This window comes from Atta cephalotes, assembly GCF_000143395.1.
Source record: "Atta cephalotes unplaced genomic scaffold scaffold00021, whole genome shotgun sequence".
NCBI lineage: Eukaryota > Metazoa > Arthropoda > Insecta > Hymenoptera > Formicidae > Atta > Atta cephalotes.
In genome coordinates this window covers 595,054-609,607 of record NW_012130085.1, presented here as the reverse complement: position 1 = coordinate 609,607, position 14,554 = coordinate 595,054, and positions in this window count along the sequence as shown.

Below are 14,554 nucleotides of genomic sequence, written 5' to 3'. Positions count from 1 at the left end.
GAGAGAGAGAGAGAGCTTAGTAGTCACATATATTTATCGATTTAATGTTTTAAAGAATAATTAACAATTTTGCATAGAAAGACGTGTAATTAGAATTTAATTATGCGCGATTAATAATTATGAATCAATAACAGTGTGATGAACAGATGCACGGTTAATAAATGTATATTTATAAGATCATTGTTTTTGGCAACGTATCTGATACATAATGATCCGATATGACTGTACGCATTCACATGATTCATTATACCAAAAAACACATACACATATATACTCACACATACGCACTCTTACATTTCTCACATTAAAATTGATTATCGTGGTATGAAATTGTTAGAAATAAATTTCTTAAGCGTAACGAACACATATAAATTGGTATAATTGTTACACTTTCTGATTTTAATAATAGTTAGAAAAGATAACGAGGCAAATTTGATAAATTTACAAATTGAAATCATGCATTCCAAAATAATGTATGCCTGCCTCATGTTGACAAATTAGATATAAAATCGGTAATTCGACATTCCAACGGCAAATACGTATTATAGAATTCTGTGAATATTTCTAAAAAACGCAAGAATGAGGAAGTAACTATTCTTTCGTATTCTTTAAGACAGGTTGTACATTTTTTAAAACTGTGCGACCGCGCTGTTTTATCCCGCGCTATGCCATCACACGCATACTTTTGTCTGTATGTATTCCAGAACGTCGGTGTTCTGGTAACGTGATAACTATCTTTTCCCAAATATTCTTGTGGATCGCTAGTGTCGTGCGAAGATGCGCACTTCTTGATTCAATTTCACGTTTGCGGCAGATATGAAAAGTGATACATGCGATTCTTCATTCAATTTCATTTACGGTATTCCGCGTACCGTTAACGATATTAAGTTGATTTCTCGTCATCAAAAAATCATATCACGTGAGGTAGGTGACGCACTACGAGCGATGCTTATCGCGACCTCGCATGTATGTTTCGTTTGCATAGGAGATACGCGCGTTAACATCGCTGATACGTATGCATTAATTTCCTCACAATAGATTTTGTCGTGACGAGAACGTGAGACTTTTTATGCTGAAACGATACAACATTCGATAAATGTATAGAAAATTCATTAATCGACCTCAAACTTGTGAACAAAATAATGTCTATGTAGAACTTTCTTTTTTCGCCTGGCTGTGGATTCGACTTAATTCGATAATATATGCACTGAGAAAAAAATACTGTTGATTCAATTAAAGTCTATGTTACGGGCTGTCATTAAGTGACATTAATTCATGTATATATATTTTATTGACATAAAGGCATAAATTATTATTTCAATAATCAAGACCTTTATGTTAATAAAAATGTACATAAATTAATCACTTATGTTAGTGACAGCCTATAGACTTTAATTGAATCAACAGCATTTTTTCTCACGATTTTAAAAAATACGCCCTTCGTTTTATTTACAAAAAATATATAATATTAATCTTTTCTTTAATTGTGTTTAAAAAGAATTATATAAAATAGTTAAATAATTTGATAAATTATTAAAAAATTCGAGTTTTTTTCTTTCATTCTTTGTTTATCAAATACGAGAGTTGCAAGAGTTGAGCGTTGCAGGTTAAAACAGTTAAAACAGATCTATGACCGTAATTCTCGCACTGTTTTTTCAACGGTAGGGCTTTGATTAGATTCAGGATAATCCAGTGAACCGCTTTGTAATTATCATCGGTGAGCATCGGCCCACGATGTGCAACAAGTATGAATTTAGTAGCGATCAATCATCACACGCATAACCAACCCAGCTCAGCTGTGACTCGAAGTTCGAGTGAAAGCGATACATGCGGGGCAAGCTTGGACTGGGATGTAATAATTATTCAAAAGTACAGAGCCCCATTCTCGTTTCCTGATAAATGATAGCGCCGTGCCGGAAGGAGTCGCTTGCATGAACAATATCAGCTGCTGGGAAATGATCGATCGAACTCGAAGATTTTCTGGCGGCTGAAAGTGCATATGTGCGACTCGTGACCACTACGCCCGCATCCATGATACTTGTTGCGGACATTTTTTTTTCTTTTCTCTTTTTCACGAAGCAGAAGCTCCTCGGCTAGAAATCCAGGTTTCTCTCGTTCTCTCTCGCGAATGTAATGCTTTATAACTCCACCTAACAACTTCCTGAGCAATGGCGATAAATAATTCATGGTTACGCGCGTGCTTCCTCGTTGCCTCGCACAATCTTATTTTTTCTGGTAAGATCGCCTTCGCTGGAGAACGACAAATGTTTCTCACAAATGGTTCTCCTAAGCAACCAATTACGATATTGCGGAATATGTGAAAGAAATTCTTTCTCATGAGCAATCGACACGCCGTGAAACTCGGCGTAAAGCGATAACGCGCTAATTTATTAAATGATGCAATTGAAGTACTTACAACGCTTAAAGTGAGGGATTAATGTAACTTACAGCGTGCTGGATTATTCATTACATAATACACTTACATTATATAATCTTGTTTGTCTTACGACTATTTTTATTTTTCGCCGATGGCTCACATCTCTCGAGATATTTTTTATAGAAGAAACACTCTAAGTTGAATCTATCATTTATTATTAATCATACTTTATTTTTTATGATTTTACTCATCTTTTATAACATTCTTTCTGTATATTTTTATTATTTTATTTTACTTTTATGGAATTAATATTTCTAATAGTGTTATTTTACGAATCGATAACATTATTTTTGATAAGAAAAAGAATATCATTTGATGTCTTTTCTTTTTTTTTATGTTTATGATTTTATAGCGTTTTTTGAAGTCATATTTCGAAGACATTTTCGTATTGATTAATAACTGTTTATGTATATTATTTTATTAATTTAAAATCTCACTTGAAAATTCAAATTTGTGAAAATTTCACAGGAATGAATAAAACTATCAGACATACATGAAAGTTATTTTTTTTTAATAAGTGATAATAAAAAACATGATAAAGTAATAAAAAATAAAACAAGTAATAAAATTAATTTTTTTATTTTAGTTTTTATATTTATTTGAATTTTCTTATTAATCTTAATATGAAATTAGCACGGTTGTAATTTTTGTATGTAATTTGCAATTGAGTGCCTACATATGAGGACATTGATCCTTCTAGTTTTATACTAATTTGTGCAATATCTCAAATGAGATGAGAGAATATGATTCATAGTTAAAAATTGTTACATAGATATGTCTAAGTCTTGATTCTTAATATGAACAATTTCTATATTATAAAATCTATATTATAAAAAATTAATACAATCGAAAATGAAAATGTTTATATGTTTGGAAAACGCAGAATAAAATTTTTATATCTGTCACAAATTTATTATCACTATGTAAAAAAAAATATCTTTCAATTATTGACTACTTAAAATTTTTATTTGAATATTTTGTGTTGTATAATACGTATATAAAAAAATATTAAATATTTTTTTTTCTTAATTTATATGTATGCATCCTGTTAGTTCTACGTTGTTGATCAAACGCGAGAAGATGCGCTAGTGCAAGCATCAACTAACAGGTGGCACTAGTTGCTCATGAATGCAGTTGTATTGCAATTTCCTCAACGATGACTAATCCGTACAATTATTTAGGCTTAGCAAACTCATGGATTCGCTCATCATGATACTTACATATAAACATCATATATACTTTTTTATGAGCAATAACACTATGAACTTTGGAAGAAAAATAGAAATAAGATGCAAGGTAATTTAAAAATAATAGGAATGAGAAAATAGGAACTAGCTTTATGTACATATTTGCTATAAATTGAGTTGAATAGCGTAAATTAAAGTTTTATATGTAATTAAAAAATCGATATTGCGTTTACAATTGTAAGGATTTAATCATACACGGAAAAAAATGTTTGGTTGAATTAACTGGAATTCTAGTGGAAAATGAATCCAGAATTTTGATTAAAATTTCTGATTAAATCTATTAAATGTTGGTTATTTCAACTATAATTTTAATAGATAGATTTAACCGGAAATCTTGTAGATTTTACTAAAATTCTGAATCGTTTATTTTCCATCAGAATTCTAGTTAATTGAACAAACATTTTTTTCTTTGTATGTAAATAAAATATAAATCTGTAAAATTAATCTTTCATTCCGCAACTGTAAAGATAAACTATATTGTAGATCTAGATAAAGAAATTTTTATATTAAATCTTTTATTAAACACATGGAAACAAATCGAGAGAAAAACGCTTATGAAACAATATATTTCTAGAAATTTTTCAAATTTTCTTGTTTTATTTTTATTGCTTTGTTTTGCTTTATTATATTGGAACATTTCTATAATCGAATGTTTTATGTAGAAATAATTAAATTATGAAGTTACAAAATTCAAATTGTTTAATTAGTCGAATATTTTTGTTATTTATTATATGATATGAAAAAATGTATCTACGAAAGAATAATAATAATTTCGTATTTTTTTAAACATTGAAATTATACTAATTACGATTTCTATGTATGTGCATACGTGCACGTAAACTGTTTGACGGAGTAACGGAAGTGCTAATAAGTATCACTTTTACTCGCGAATTTGTTGCGGTGTTTATTTCTAGCACTTTCCTTCCGTGCACGGCCAAATTCTCGCATGATCTCCGTTAAGCGAATACAACTTAAGCCCATCAATTTTCCTCTATGTGTCTATATGATATTTTATTTAATAATGGATTCAGGTAACAAAATTTCATTCGTTCTATCATCCGTGAAACGCGATTAAACACGCAAATTTGTCTTACTACTCTCAAAGTAGTGTAAGTGGCTCGTTAAAACATTCTTGATATTTATTGGCACTTTCATCAACATTTTTATTCTCTTAGATTTTCATTTTTCTTTTACTTACTTGTGCAGATATCATGATTAGCACCTAGAAATCTGTTTTCAGTCATTGTACGTTTCATATAAAATTTGCGCCTGTTGATCGGTTAGATTGACTTCAATAGCTGTCGATCGACGCACATATAGAAGACCGTCAGTGAACTTGCATTCGCTTAGACTCGTAATCGTTAACATGATCCTGAAAACGCAATGTCGTGGGTCATGACACACGGCAATGGGACCGATGTCCGATCGGTGACACGGCAATTCGAGCGCACGGATGAAAGAGGCATTCAATTACCGCCGACGAACTGACGATGACAAGTCGCGAAGTCTCGAATCCGAACAAGGATTCGACTAATGAAACCAGCCTCGTTGCTCTATGTAGTGGCTGGGTCTTTATCCATACGTTTGCGATTTATTCACGGTATTAAAGACTTCATCATCTCCATGATGGATCAAAAGTTCCGTCGGCTTTGTCGCTCGCCGATGTCAGTCAGACTCAAATCGTTGTGTTCAGATCACATGAACATTTGTTTGTTATTGCATTATTGTATAAATCTCGGGACGAAGACTATTCTAATTTACTGCGCACTATTATGTTGCAACGTTATAAACTCTTTGTTCTTTCCTGTTGCATTCGTCACAGCTGTGTTGCCATAGGCAATTGTATCAGCATGCTGGACCAAGCGATCCACTCGTGATTTTTCGCATGTTCAACCGTATGAGAAAATATAATGCCTTCGTCTCCGTACTGTAGATCATTGCATATACGTTGCTTTATTTTCACTCGGGCAAGGAGTCAACGCCGGGGGAGTTCGATTATCCCCGTGTCGACGTCGGTGGCGACGACGACGACGGCGAGAGGGAAACGTTATCACGCATGCCCGTATTCCGCGGCGTTCTCGTCCTCGTTCGCGGAATCGCCTGACGGGTATTTTGACAGTACGCCGCCCTGCATCCTCCGCGTCAAGATGCATCTCGATTCTTGTTGTTCGTAACGCCAATCACTCTCATTCTTACCTATTTATATGTCACTCCGTGCGACCGATATACTTGATGTATTACGAGAGAGATGCGTCGGACGCGCCGCTTAAACGTGCGCGTTTAACAGCGCCGCTCGCGGAATCGGGTCAGTCGATAGAATCTGAGCGAGTATTTGTGCGCGTCCAGAGTGTTCCTTCTGTTCAGTGGGGTAGGATTGAGGATAGAAAACGAGCTAGAATGAAACAGCTCTGAGACCTGGAATTGGATAAATCTTTCTTGACCTCGCGGAAGAGAACGGTCCTTAATTCGAGAGTTTTCCGCACCGCCATAAGCGACGAGAGGTGATTACAGGTAGTAAACTCATCGAGCCGCTCTGAGAGGAACTTGCATGATTCGCGTAGACAGTACCGTTTTACAGTTTACGCTCTCGGGGTGGCCGGGAAAGGAATGGCAGCGTGGCGGGTCCGAATCTTCGCGATGTCTTGGAGTAAGGCGTTGACTCGTTTTTGAGCCAAGTGGGCGGGTGTAGTCGTGAAAGAGTGAAGTGTTTGAATGACTTGCGCGGGAAGGTGGTTGTGTTAACTCGAGTATGTGGATTTCACGAACATGAATACCTCTTCGGTGAGATGAGGCTCGGCTCTCTTGGCGTCGCCGGATTACTACCGGCGCGGGCGTCCCGAAGTGTCGTGTAAATCTTTCTGAAAATTACAAAGTAATTTTGCGACGGTTCCAGAGTCAGGTTTCGTTGTGCGTGCGTGTGCGTGCGTGTGTGTGTGTGTGTGTGTGTGTTTGTGTGTGTAAGTGTATGTGTGTACGCGTGTGTGTATTGTGAGTCATATGTAAAGTGCAAGATGACGTCTCCTCTATTTGAGCCGCTTTGTGTCAAACACCTCAGAAATCTTCGCAATCAATGTGATCCTATGAGATATCGTGCGGTACGAGACTATCGTTAAATTATTAATGTAGTTCTCGTAACGCGACTGTGTTTTGTGATTCTACGCGAGAAGGGGCTTTTTTCCCTTGAGCGATCCTGCTCTGATACGAACCTGCTCTGCTCCTTACGAACGTGGAACCGTCCATCTGTCAGAAGCGTCTCTCGGAACGTAAAATCTCCCGTCCCGTTTGGAACCTTGACGGGCTCTCGTCCGCGAGCGGATTCCCGCACTCTCGGTCGGATTCGAGCTATCCCGGTGCATGTGTTCGAAGGTGGGCGGATGCCGCTGTCCACGCCAAGGACATGTATCCTCGAGCGCGTATTCAAGAACAATGAGGAGCTCAGAACAGCCGTTTCGCTGCGATGCCGGAATGCCGTGCTGGGAATACAAAGTCCGAGCCCTGTCGTTCTGTATCATCCCTTCATCTACATCGTCATCCGCGTTGTCGTTGTCGTCATCGTCATCGCCGTCGTCGTCGCCGTCGTCGTTTGTTCCGTAGAAATCTATAATTGAAACTTATGCGAATGCATATGCCGTGGGAATAAATTGATCGAAGAGTGTTAAGCGAAACTCGTTCCGTTTGCGACGGTTAGAAAGGGCTAAGAAAAGGAATCGACGACGAAGAAAGAGAATAAGAGGCTAACGAGCCGAACAGGATGAGTCATTTCGATTGGAAGCTGTTGCGTCGGAAGAAGGTATAGTTTGTTAGGTGGAGTTTCTTTTTGATTCTCTTAAGTGATTCTTTTTGAGTCTTCGATTCTTTGTGAGTTAAGCGATATAGTCATTTATCAATTCGTTTCATAAAGTATTATAATTTTCAAGATATAGAATGCATGAATTTGTTGAACATATAAAGTAGATTTTTTAACATTCTAATACATGGGAAAAAACAAATTTTATGATCCTGTATTTTTCCATTGTTGAATTGTTAAAAAATTATAAATTAAGAATTTATTTTTATGTTATAAAAAATTTGCAAGTTTATATGTATTAAAAATAGCTTATTATTTTTTGTTTAAATGTATATTGAATATTTCGCTACAAGACAATATACGTTTACTTACTTATTCTTCTACTGTGTGCAATTACGTTGAAGAACAGCTGTTCGCGTACCTATGGGTTAAAAGCGCTATTAGTCAAATTCCGAAACATAAGGAATGTAAGTAAGCCGCGATTATAAGTTACTATTCATATAAAAAGCGACTTATTGACCCGCGGAAAGATTAGTATGGAAGCATAGCGAGAGCAGCGGCTGCTCATTTTCGCATGTAGATATATAGTTGAGAATAATAGAGACATTGAGTGCTGCCATAATGATCCATTAGTCACTGAGAGAGCGAGATAGCCGGAAACATGGAAGGAGAATAGTTTTTTTGAAAGTTATTAAGAATCTGCCTTCACGCAAATACTCAGAGTTTCATTTCCGCCGTTTTTATTCCCATTGATGTGGAAGGCATGACTATTGTCTTTCGAATTTCTGCCAATCTCGCATTGGCAGACACGTGCGAAGCTAGGTATCCTTGACCTCGTAATATTCCGTTAACTTCCTGTAATATGGTATACTATTCAACGTTTAACTTACCTAAAGTTATAAAAATGGTAAGGAAATAGAGGGAGTTATTTTGTTGCCCCAATTACATTAGAAGATTAATGACTGCTTTCGCTAGCTGATTGACATTTTTGCTTCCTAAATCGTATAATCGATAGTGGATAAACGAACAATGATTTTCCCGATGGGTCGTATAATAAAGATGTAGAAAGTGCTTTGTAAGAGTTGTCTATTTGTTACGAGACGGGATGACGCGCGTAGGAAATTACGCTCACTTAGATGCACACCGTCATTTCCGCGCCCGAAATGATGTTGCCCGCGATGATGTTGCATGGACGTATCTGATACTTTATTAATGTCAAGATAAGAATTAAAATTCATGTAAAAGCAGTTCACTCGAATTAAGAATTAGAGATTTTTTTGAAAACCGAAAACTGAGATTTCTGGAAATTTTTTGTTATTATTTTGTTATTATTTTTGTATTTAATTCTTGTCGGAAATATTTTTGAAACATATCAGGAATTCTAGAAAATTTGTTAAGGCTATTTGTTACAACAGATTTTTCTATCAATTGTATTACAATTTTAGGATATTAACTTTACACAGATTCTAATTGGTCTTTCCTCATTATTATCTAAATAATTGTAAATAACTAAATAGTTGTAAATATCTAATCTTATTCTTTTGATATATATATCTTGTATATCAAATCGATTTCCATTTAACAATCATTTGAAGTTGCGTAACCACAGTTGGATTGCATAATCGATAGGATCGCGAATGGAATACGACGTTATACGTGTCGTCATCTAACTTCGCTTCGTTCGAATTAAACTGATTTCCAGTGTATTTACTTGGTGTGTTAGCATGTAGAGATACGTTTTTGTCCGACGGCGACTTACTCTTACCTGCACGACTTGAGTGTGTGGGATTTGCATAACAGAAAGAAGGCGTTACCATGGTCGGCGTTAAATTTCAGGCATCAGTGCGTTCGGCTTTCTGTCTCCGCAGACTTTTCTCGCGTCTCCGGTAATTACCGTATATCCGATCGAGGCATTTCGGTATTTCATACAGTGTAATAATGCTCGCTCGCCTCGTGTCGCCAGATTGTCTGTCGCCACATTTGCGCTATCCGAGTTTTTTATCGCCATCGATACTTACTTTCGCCCTCGGCGGTGAGACTTTAACCCGGTTGAGTTATGCGCGATCCGAAGTGACATTCATACGTGCATTAATGGATTATCTACGTCCCGAGGCTCAAGCTCGGGCCCGGCGATTTGCATTGAATGCGTCAAGTGTACGATGATTTGCTCGCCGATTTTAATTTAACCGTGTAATTGACTCCGCGACGAAATCATGTAACAGCGAAATATCGCTAGTCCTATTAGCATAAGCGATTTTCTCGCGAAAATCCTAATCGTGACATTTGCTGCGTGCGTTATCTGTTCATCGGCGGTAGAAGTTGGGTGATTATGCTCGCAGCTTATTAACGCAAATTCGAAGCCATACCGTAAATTCGAAACCATATCGATCACTGGAAAATACACGCTCGCCAAATTCAACTGACAATCGATATAAACATTCTCGCGCAATTGCTTAAGTAGAGTAGTAATTTTCCGCGTGGACGAGTATTCACCGCCGAGAGACGCAATTAAAATGATAGTTTTCATCATAATCGATCGACGATTTCCAACTGGATTATCTAACGATTTGGCGTTTAGTACTGATTAAGTAATCATCACATTTGCCCGAACATTTTTATCTTTACTCTTCCTCTTTCTCGCGTATATTGACAAGGCAATGACGTATTCCAAAAAAATGTTGAAAGGATATTGGCCGAGCGAGGACACGTAAAGTGGAGACGGGAAAGCAAACTTAGATACTGCGACGACATTTTGCAGAGAAGTGCCGACCCGTTACTACAGGCAATAAATCGATCTCGCGTCTCTCCACAAGTCTCTTTCGCGAGTCACAGGAGCGGAAGAGCGTTTCGCGATCCCTGAACTTTTCTCGTCTCTTTCCCACGCTGTCTTCAATGTCGCATCTGAGTCGACAAGCGTGACAATTTTTTGTATTTTTAAGGTTGTTATGTAAAATATTTTTGCTCGTTTAATTCGCTCATAATACTCATGCGGATAAATAGGCTTGAATTCTACATTCTGCCATTCAGTTCACGGTAGGTGAACTTTATGTAAGGTCCATACATTGAACAATACAATAGCGAATAAGGCTTTTTTCGCTTGCATTTGCGATGAGCAGATCTCTCGTTATTCTGAATATCGGATGCTCCGATATTCAAATCGCGGACGAAGTCTGGAAACTCGAGCCGCGCACTCGAAGTGCTCGTGATGAAGACGGTCTTTTATGTGAAACTTGAGAAACGCAATACAGTCGATCATCAGTCTGGGCTGCGGCAATTCTCGCGCGCGAATTCTCAGTGCGCGAGATACTTAATGGAAAACTTATCATGCCCGCGATCTACCACAAATTGGAATTGGCTCGCTCACCTTGGCCTACGTCCATTCGCATCGGTCAAGTCGGGATATAACTATGCACATGCGAAAATTCCAGATCGCAATTTCGCGATAGCGCTTCGAGGTACGCGACGGAAATTGATGGAAATGGACGTTAGTACGCACTGCTATAACGACATTGATTCACGCGTCAACGTGTGTGTGAACGCAATTGAATTTTTTATCGGTTGTGTAAATTACGAGACCGTCACAATTGTAAAAATGCTGTGACGTGACGTTTAAAGTAGGCCAACAGAACCTTCCATTGCCCGGCACTCGGATGAGGGCGAAAGGTGGGTCGATAAAGTTTGAAATCAATAATCTTGTCTGCAGTTAGCTATTTAAGTTTGGAATTATATAATTGGAATGAAAACTCACTTATTCTTCTATTGCACAAGAAAATTAGAATTTATTAATCAATTTAATTTTGTTTCCATTATCAATAACGAACTTTAAAGCAAATTTTAAATTTATTTCATTATTATTTAAATTATTTTAAACAAAAAATTGATAATATATTTTATTATTAATTTTTTATTATTAATAGCATGTTATTTGTCTAATTTATGTCTAATATGTGAGGACATAAATCCTCACATATTAAAGAAGGCACATATTAAATAAGTAGTGTGAGTTCGCTGGTGTGAGCTGGCTTGCAATATAAAAGATTTTATTTTTGAAAACGTTTTAATACCGCCATTAATGGAATTGCTGACCCGTTGGTAATTGTGACGCGTCTTGCAGCACACAAATATGTTGATCTAAAGCAATGAAAAAGGTAATTTTAGAAACGTCGCAATTATAGGAGTCACAGAAGGGGATACTATGCGAACATAACGACTTTCAAACCGAAGAAGGTAAACGCTTCTTATTTTTATTTAACTTCTCGAGGTTCGATGGAATTCGATGGTTTTATGAGGCTTGGTAAATACATGGAGCAATCAAGTGGCAGTCTGATGGTACTGTCAATATATTTTTTACGATCTACGCCCACACTCGCATTTATGAGTGCAAATAGCAGTACTTGGACTCGGAGAAGACATAGATTAAAATAAAATATTACTTATAAGAAATATTTCGAATCCGTATAATAGAGATTGCAATCATTATTGTCTATAATTTTATATTTTAGTAGCGATATTATAAATGAATGTGAACGGATAGAATTGCTAATAATTACTATCTACGTCCATTGAAAAATATTACTAACATCTCATTTATTCTGCCAATATATCTTTGTGTACGTTACTATAATTTTATATAATATATATTATTACAACATATCTAACATATATCAATCTAACATATATCAAATGTAGTAGGCTATAGTTAAACACAGTGTGCTGATATTTGAAAACGCACTCTTTCATTTTCAACTTTAAAACATATATCGTCTAGTCGGATGCAAGCGGATCAGCAACACTGCTTCCGTTTCCCGTGAGATTGCATCGGGGTGGGGCTAATATCGATCGCAACTCTCGCGTGCGCCCTACAGTTTCCACCCTTGCTCTCAGATGCGCAGCAGCCATGGGGACTCCAACCACGTAGCAAAACACTTTTTCTCCCTCAAATAACAACGTTCTGTGGTTCTTGGGATCTCATATTGCATTAAATTAAATCACAAGTCACGTACGATCTGTAACAGTCCTCTTAATTAATGCTATAGCTCTGACAAAAAATAGCAAATATTTTAAAAAATCTTGATTTGTATCAGCATAAAGAATTTAACAATATTGCTATCTTTTTCAATGCAGTGTACTTAAAATAGAGTTACATTTATAATATATAACGCTAAATGGGAATAAGTTAGAAAAGAAATACTTTTTTAATACTACTTTTTATTTTACATTTATTGATATTTAATAATTATTTGAAATGGTTTAATTGTTAGGCTGTGATAGAATATTCAGAAACAATATATAACAAACTATACTTTTCTTGACACATTTTTTATTTTTTTTAATATTGTGGATTCTGTATATCGTTAATCTATCATTAATTGTTTACAACAATTGTATAGAAATTATACTTGCGAAATTATACTTGCGATAAGAGGACTGCGGCAGATTGTTGGAGGGGGTTACTCAGCGAGTTGTCAACGTCTCTCTTGCTGCACGCTACGCTGCAGTAAATGGTATCATTTACTGCAACAACAAGAATAACTTAAAAATAAGGCATAACAAGTAATGTAGCTAAAGCAGGTCGCGATTGCTTGTCAGTGTGCTGATCTTGGTGCGAAATTTGATTCTGATTGACACTGATTGGCTTAGCTGTCGTATTCGATGAAAATAGTGTCGAAACAATGTAAGTGATACAGCCGGTTCTTATTAACATACTGTTTGTTGGCAAACTGCGAGCAAAGTCACACATCGTATTTTAATATCCGAGAAAACTCACGATATCTTTTGCTTCATTTAAGCGAATGGAAACTGGAAGATGAAGCTTCGAAACATAACAAATAATTGCATTTTATCGAGTAATTATCAAGACAATCAACATATTACTTCGACACACACACACACACACACACACACACACATGCGCGCGCGCGCACATTCCTTATTCGTAGGTCCAGATTAGGCTCGTAATTTTCATCATGAGAGCTTAGTTAAAATATAATAAGTGGTGCGAATTACTAGCCGATAAATACGTTATCTATGCTTATGGTTGCCGTAATAAAGTGGGTGCTATCGTCGTGGTATGCTTCGTTGACCGGTAATATCGTCCAGGAGGCCGAGACAGTCTAACATGCCGGTCGTGTTTTGGTACACGTACATACACATATATCTACTTATACGTGTGCGTGAACGGGATCTTTATTCAATATTTAACCGGCGATGTTCTCGAGCAAGAGAAGAGCCAGGTTTTCTCCATACATCGCATCTCACCCGTGATTTACGTCCGCGTCCGGAGCGCTCTCTGCCCTTCCCCATAGCAATCCGCTCCTGGATGACGATGGAGTGCCGGGGGTATAAATTATCCCGCGGACTAATTAACATTGTTGCCGATATCGCGAGAACGCCTTCGCGGTAACACGAGAGGATACGAAGATTAATCGCGCGCCTTTGCGATTCGGCGCACCGTGTCAAAGACGTTCCTTCGCAGAGGCGCGTCCCGGATCGCTCGGGGATGTATTCGCGCAACGGAGTGCACCCGGAATCGCATATCACACGTCAGTCTAGATAGGCATTGATTTATTGTACGCGCGTGTAATAGAGATTATTTATTATTTTATGCGCTTCTCTTTCACAGCAGCATGGTCGGTCTCATATCGCGGTTCCATAATTGATGACTATATTGCAATGGAATGTGCCTTCTAGTTTCGCGTATCTTAGGTCATTGTATGATTACGACATTGTACATTGTTTTTATAATGTCAAATTATGGGTATTCAATTCGAGTTATTTGTATGTAATCATTTCTGTAGGTCTCATTGTTTCTATTCAATATAAAATTTAATGAAAAAAATTAATTTAATGAAAACAATAGAATCAAACAATTTAAGAAAATGTATTAAATTTGATTTAAATTTATTTTATTATTTACTTATTCTTAGTGTATAACTTCAATATGGATATTATTTATTGTGAAATTAATCACAAAAATGGAGTGATTTTTTATTTGACATATATGGGCGTTAAAAATAATAAAATGTTATTTTTAACTTCAGAGCTTGGATTATTGTTTCTTTGATATTTAACAGTATAACAATA